This window comes from Micromys minutus, assembly GCF_963924665.1.
Source record: "Micromys minutus genome assembly, chromosome: X".
NCBI classification, from domain to species: Eukaryota; Metazoa; Chordata; class Mammalia; order Rodentia; family Muridae; genus Micromys; species Micromys minutus.
In genome coordinates, this window is record NC_137970.1 from 14197354 (window position 1) to 14205219 (window position 7866).

The 7866-nt window shown below is 47.2% G+C and overlaps 1 pseudogene across 1 annotated transcript; it reads right to left on the reverse strand.

Moving 5' to 3' along the window:
- Window positions 1–4172: 4172 nt before the first annotated feature.
- LOC308415860 (pyruvate kinase PKM-like) lies at window positions 4173–5738 on the reverse strand (annotated as a pseudogene). The gene has a single exon. The product of its transcript is annotated as a pyruvate kinase PKM-like (transcript).
- Between the last annotated feature and the right edge of the window lie 2128 nt (window positions 5739–7866).

Consider the following 7866-nt stretch of genomic DNA (forward strand, 5'->3'; position numbering starts at 1 on the left):
TCAGGGTGTATGTACTGTGAGAAGCTGATGGTTATAACCCAGCACATGATTCATGCACTGTTGAAGACACAGGCCTGTAACTCAGAAACAATGTTTCGCATGTGTAGTAGGCACAGAGGTTCCTGTGCTCATAGAAAAGCACTAGGGAAATCAGGGATGTTAAACACACAGAGCTGCCTCTTCAAAGGGAGAGATGTATAACCTGTTTTCTGTCCAGGCGGTTTGGAGCAGACATAGCCTTTGGGGACTTTTGCACTATCTGTGTGGTCCGGATCACTGTGGATCAACCCCCAATTCCTTATCTTATGCGTGTTTTTCTCAGAAAGCCTATCTTTAAGGAAGGCGTCACTTGCTATTTACAAAGAATTTTGATGTAGTCACAGCTTAAGCGTTGTTGTGCACTGAGGATTGAATTATCACCAGGAAACATTTTGCAAATTGTGTTGTGCTTAAATACACCTAAAAATAAACTACTCGAGGTCAGACTCTCAAAGCTTGAGCCAACACCAGCTACCGAGTAGTGCTGAACCCAACTATACCATCTTGCCTCCCACAGATACTCGGCTGCCCATGGCAGTTGCAAAGATTCTGCACATGTACTGTCAAAGGTCTAAGCCTACAACCCAACAGTCACTGTGAATGTGCCATGAAAGACTCAAACTAATAAGCTAGCCATCTTGGTGCATGTACCGTGGAAAACTTATGCCTAAACACAGGCAATCATTGTGCATACAAAGCTAGTCTCAAACCAGTCATTCAGAATTCACGGTGAACTTATTATGGGAGGCTCATGCCTATGACCCAACATCTATTGCACAACCACTGTGGTGAGCTCATGTCTGTAACATAGTACTCATGGTGCATATACTGGGTTAGGCTGACACCTATATCCCAGCACTCACGGTGTGTGTGCTGTAGTGGACTCACGGATGTTACACAGAATGCACAGTGCATGTACTGTGGAAGGCTCATTCCTATAAAGCAGCACTCATTATGAATGTATTGTGTGATACTCACGCCAGGAATGCATGTACTGTGATGGGCTTGTGGCTACCACACAGCACGTACTGTCTGTGGAAGTGTGTGCCGCTGATACCTGGATCCCAGTTCAGCTCTCAAGATGCCCGCGTTGTAACCAAGTGTTCATGGAAGATGCACTGCTGGAGACTCGCACTACTAACCCAGCACTCTTGGTGCATATATGTTGCGAAGCTCATGCCTACCACAGTACTCATTGTGGATGGACTGTGCGGAGAACCCAGAAATCATGCTGCGTATGCTGCCGGAGGCTTGTGCTTAGAACAAGGCAATGCCCTGGGAGACTCATGATTCTAACTCTGAATTCGTGGTGCCAGAACTTTGGAAGGACCATGCCTGCAAGCCACCCTTTATAGTTCAAGCGCTGAGGGAGGCTCATGTCTGTTACCAAGCAATCATGGTTATGTACTGTGGGAGGTACATTCCTTACGCCAGCAGGCAAGGCGCAAGCATTCTGGAGAGGCGCATCTGTGATGTAATGTTTGTACTGTGGTAAACGAACTCATCTGAGTGTCTTTTTTAAAATACCATTCGAGACAAAAACAAACAAACAAACAAACAAAATAGTCCTCAGGGTGCACGTAGTGTTGGAGGCCATGTGTGTTTGACAGCACTCGGTGTAAATGTTCCGTGCAAGACTCAAACCCAGCAACCCAGAACTCATGGTGCATGTACTGTGTGAGGCTTGTGCCTTACAACACAACATTCATGGTGCAGGTACCACGATGGTCTCACGGCTGTTACACAGCACTCAGGAGGGTACGTGTGAGGCTGACACCTGTATGTGTTTGGAGCGCATAACTAGCTCAACAGTCATGCCGCATATAGTGTGGGTGGCTCATGCCTGCAGCCCAGTAATCATGAAGTTTGTACATGGGAGGCTCACACTTGTAACCCAGAAGTCACGTTGCATGTTATGTGGGAGGCTCAAACCTGTAACCCAGAAAGCATGGTGGATTTACTGAGGAAGGTTCATGTCTGTAAGTGAACACTGATGTTGCATACCCCATGGGGGGTGTCATGACTATAATTGAGCATTCATTGTGCATGTAATATGGTGTCCTCGTGGCTTTAACAGACTTCATGCTGCATATACTTTAGGATGCTCAGGCCTGTAACCCACAACTCATGGGGCATGTAGTCTCATGCCTGCATCCCTGAATTCATGATGCATTTACTGACGAAGGCTCTTGGCTATAAGCAACCACTGATATTGAATGCTCTGTGGGGGTTTCATGACAACAGCCTAGCATTCATGGCACATGTAACATGGTGGGCTTAGACCTGTAACCCAGGACTCACGCAACGTGTACTCTGGGAAGCTAAGAACTATAACCCAGCATGCATTGTGTGTGTACTGCTGTTGTTGGTTCATGCCTCTAACCTAGTATTTATTGTGAATGTGCTGATTGAGAGTCAAAACAATAAATCATCACACATGGTGGATATGCTGTGGGAAGCTCTTACCTATAAGCCAGCATATAATCATTATGAATTTATGGCGCAAGGCTTAATCCAGTGAGCCAGTACTTGTGTGTGGAAGATGCATGCCGGTAACCCAGCATTCATGGCGCATACACTGATGTTGGCTTATAGCTGTAGCTGAGCATTCATGGTGCATGTACTATGGGAAGTTCAGGCCTATAACCCAGCACTCACAGTGCATGTGCTGTTGGAGACACATGCCTATGGGCTGATGCCTGTAACCCAGCACTCATGTTACATTTATGCTGGGGGGCTCAGGCCTGTAATGCAGCACTCACGGTGCATGTACTGTGGGGGTCTCACGCCTGGAGATGCTGCAGAATACAAGGCGGAGCTTGTCTGCAGTGGCAGAGGAGTGAAGTGCACAAGATGTGGGGGAGGCCAAAGCTGTTGAGAAAGCAAGTCAGGGCCAGAGTCAGGGTCAAAAGTAATCTACACAGGACCCCTGGACCCCATGGTGCATATACTCTGGTGGGCTCACACTGTATCCATGGTGCATGGACTGTGGTGGTGGCGAGGTGTCTCACGTTAGTAACCTCCTCAGGCTTGACAGAAAATGATCAAGAAAATGTCAGAATTTTGATTTCAGAGACAGCATCCCATGGGAAATAATGACATAGAAGCAGCTTCCTTCCCTGTCTCCGGGCTTGAGTAGGCAACTGTGTTTAGTAAATTTACCACACTGTGACAAGAAGAAAAAAAAAAAAAAAGACAAGCCTCGTGATGTGAGGAAATTGTGTTTATGGTTGCGCAGGTTTCAGTCTGTCCTCCCTTAGCCTTGTCTATTTTTAGCCCAAAATGAGGTAGAACATCTTGTTGGGAGCACAACATGGTACAAAACTCATCACCTCACCAAACCACAAAGCAGCAAGGGGCAAAATAGACCTGTTATGGTTTAGATACGAGGTGTTCTTTAAAGACTGCTGCTTTGAAAGCTTTTCACTAAGCTTGTGGCAAGGTTGCAGATTGGTATTATTATGGGTGTGCTAGCTTTATCAATGTATTAATTGTTATGATGTTGCAGTCGAACAGATTATTGGGACATCCTTACCTGGTTGGAGGGACATAGGACCTTTTTATTAAAAAGTCTTTTTTTTTTTTTTTGCTTTAGCTGCTGTTTATTGACATTCAGGTGGTCACTATAGCAACAGGCCTGGAGATGCTGCAGAATACAAGGCGGAGCTTGTCTGCAGTGGCAGAGGAGTGAAGTGCACAAGATGTGGGGGAGGCCAAAGCTGTTGAGAAAGCAAGTCAGGGTCAGAGTCAGGGTCAAAAGTAATCTACACAGGACCCCTGGACCCCCATTCCCCCCTGCCCCTACTCTTGCTGTCTACTGACTCCAGTCCAAGACTGGGGATTCGCTGGGTAGCTTGTTATAGGAGCAAAGTACACAGAGATGCTGCTGCCCTTTTGTGATAAAGTCAGCCGGTTTCCATTCCGCATTCCTCCTTCACCCCTGGCTCGGGTAGGTCCACCTGATAGACCGCTGGGCTCTGTTGCTGGGTTTCACAGGCATTTATTTTTTCTGGGGTCCCAGCCCACTAGCGCCACACTATGGCCAAGAGGGAGCACTACAAGTGTTGCTGGCCTAATGGATGGGATTGGGGAAGAGATGGGGCAGGGGCTAGAAGAGGAGCTCCAGGGGGCCATTAAGGCACAGGCACTACACACATGGTGTTGGTGAAGCCACAACCAGGGCGCCACATGGTCAGCACAATGGACACATCTCCCTTCTTGATGAAGACTCGGGCCTTGCCAACATTCATGGCCAAGTACATGAAGGCCAACATTGTCAGCCCAGGCATCCTGTACCTCAGAGGAAAGATGCCGAGGTACAGATGGGCCTGGCAAACTGTCTGGGGATTGCGAGTCACAGCGATGGTGGGAGCCTGAGGGCGGTACCTGGCCACTTGGTGAGCACTCCTGTCAGACTTGGTGAGCACAGTACTGGCCCCACTGCAGCACCTGAAGGAGGCCTCCAAGGCACCCTCCGCGGCAGCTTCTATGAGGTCATTGTTAATGGGTACCAGACAGCATGTTCCTTGAATAACTGCCTCTGCCTCTCGGGCAATCAGGTGCTGCATGCGAACAGCCTCCCAGGGTAGTCTCCCTTGGCTGTTTCTCCTGACAGCATGATGCAGTCTGTTCCATCTAGGACTGCATTGACCACACCACGGCCTTCAGCACGGATGGGGCGTGGCTTTTTGATCATGCTCTCCAGCATCTGTGTGGCACAGATGACAGGCTTCCCAGCTCAGTTGCATCGTCCAATCATCATCTTCTGAGCCAGGAAGACCTTCTCTGCGGGAATCTCAGTGCCCAGGTCACCTCGAGCCACCATGATCCCACCACTGGCCTTCAAAATCTCATCAAACCTGCGGACACCTTCATGGTTCTCGATTTTGCTGATGACCTTGATGTTCTTGCCCTTCTCGCCCAGGACCTTCCTAAACTCATGCACATCAGCTGCTTTGCGGATAAAAGATGTAAACAATGTCTACATCTTGCTCCACTCCAAACTTCAGATGCTGATGTCCTTTTCTGGGGTGGGGAGAGGCCTACAGCAGCTCCAGGCAGGTTCATACCATTCTTGCTGCCCAAAGAGCCACCTTCCTCCACCCCTGTCATCAGGTAGTCAGCACCTTTCTCCTTCACCTACAGTGAAATGAGCTTGACATCTACATAGATCTTGATGCCCATCTCCGCCCCCATGCAGATGTTCTTAGAGTCTAGTCACAGGATGCTCTCATCACAATTTTCCATGAGGGCATTTTCCAGACTCCCTTCATCATTTCCATCTCTGCAGTGCTGCTGTTGTTGATGCCTCATCTGGATCTCAGATCCCTTTGTGCCCAAACTCACCGCAATGGGATGGTAAAGAATGGAATCAGAAACTTCTGTGACTGCACAAATGTTCTTGATGGTCCCTGCATGGTACCCATGGGTTCCATGAGGGAAATTTAGCCAAATCACACTCATTCCAGACTTTCCCATCTCTATCAGCATCTTCACAGACCAAGAAGCAGGGCCAGTGGTACAAATAATGCAGTGCTGCGGGCTGTGACAGGTGCGGAGTCGATGTCCAGGTGGCACATGTGTTCCAGGAAGGTGTCAGCCATGGCTGCATGGAGCTGCGAGGTCTAAATGAAGGCAGTCCCTGTGCCGCTGTGTGGCTTTGGCTTGGGTCCTGAGGTCTTTAGTGTAGTAGGACACATTCTGAATCCTGCTGAGATACCTAAATTGGACTTCTACACAGTCAGGATGCCTCGCTGCTGTCCTTAAAAAAAAAAAAAAAAAACTTGATCTCTCCCTTCCCTCCTTCTATACACGCTCTCTTCCTTCCTCTCTTCTCTCCCTCTTTTTCCCCTTTTTTCTTGCATCTCCCACTTTCACTCCTCCACTTCTTCTGTCTCATTCCTTTCCTCATTTTCTGGAAACATTCCCTCTCTTGATTTTTGTACACTGTAGCTGTTTTCAAACAGACCAGAAGAGGGCATTGGATCCCATTACAGATGGTTGTAAGCCACCATGTGGTTGCTGGGAATTGAACTCAGAACCTCTGAGTCAGTGGTTAAAAGGAGTCAGTGCTCTTAACTGCTGAACCATCTCGCCAGCTTGATTTTTGAAAATGATGATCCTCAGAATTTCCTCTTCTTTAATTTAAACTTAATGTTTTTGTTGATTATTTGGAAAATTCACATACCATGTTCTTGACCCCATTTACTTCCCAGTTCTCTCAGGTCCACCCCCACCCTTAACCCTCCACCACAACAAAAGAAGAAAAAAATACTAAGTCCAATTTGTGTTGCCCATATACTCACTGGAGCATGGACAAATGCCTGGTGGCCACTCCCTTAAAGGTCACTGAGTCCTTTTCCTACCCCCCCCCCTTTATGGTCAGTAGCAGCTCAGATCACAGACTTCCTCGTGGTTTCTAGATACAGTATAAACCATGGTACCACTGCTCCCTTGGCTCTGTTCCACCATCTTTCCTCCCAGTTTCGGCTAGTTTCGTGAGTCCACTTAAAAAAGCATCTTCTCATGGACCTGTCCCTCTCTAGTTTTTCTGGGGACACTGTGGGACCTGCAGACTCCTTCATCACCACCTTGTCTCCCTTTGGTGCCTCCATGGGACTCTCAGGCTTCTCAGAAGTGTTTTGAGGTGGCAGGTGCCAGCTTCCATCAAAGCCATACTTCAGATTTTCATCTTCGACGGCAAAGACTTATTCCTGGGTCTGCCTCTGCAGCCCTGGCAGCTTATAGAGTAAGATGCTGGGGTGGACTGACTTGAAGTGCTGGATCTGAACCATGATGGCAGCTCACATGGTCCTGCTAAAGTGATCAGAGTCCACGTGAGATGGTGCTCTCCTGTAATAACACCACGGAAGAGGCAAATGCAAGAGGGTCAACGTGAACTTGAGGCCAGCCTGGTCTCCTTGGCAAATAAAAGCAGGTGGATTGATTGATCCCAAATGTAAGGCTAACCATGTAGCACAGTGAGGTCCTATATCTCACAAAGAAAAGAAGTAGATGAATAGAGCTTAGTGGGGAGCCCTGACACAAACTGTCAGTTACATCAACAGGCAATTTTCTGAGGGACAAGTGCAATGTGCTGAGGTAAATGATGCTGGGACAATTGGAGATAAGTAAGCAACAGAATGTCCATGAGTCCCAACCTCTTACTATATTAAAAAAATGAACTAAGCTTCGCCAGGGTCATTGGTGTAACACAAGAATACAGAACTCCCAGAAATAAGCACAGGAAATAAATTATGTGATCCCTGAATGAGCAAATGTTGGTTAAAAGTGGCTTCAAAGGGCTATTAACAAATCAATAAATTCTGAGAGTATAACTCACTGCTATATAAACTTCCAGCAACCATAAGGTCCCAAGTTTCATCTGCAAAAGCCCCAGAGCAAAACTAAACGGAAAAAAAAGAGAGAAAAGAAAACACCAAGGATTGAGCAAAGATATTTAGGTGACACTCAGCACATGAGCACTTGCTCAGCATCATCAGTCATTATAGACACAGTACAGGTAAATGCCACATACTTATTAAAATGGGAGATATTAAGGCGACAGCTACATTAGCTCCTAGCCTTGTTGCTTTGTCAAAATACTCAACCAAAGCAACCGAAGGAAGGAAGTACTTACAGCTTTTTGAGTATATGCTACCAGAAAGTGGAGAAAATGATAAATGCTCAGTGGGCTTTCTACTTTTTCTATCAATCCAGGTCCCAGTACTTTGGGTGGTTCTCACAGTGGACAGACTTCTCATATTTATTAACATAATCTAGAAAATCACTCACAGGCATGGGCAGAGACTTGTCCCCTAGATGATC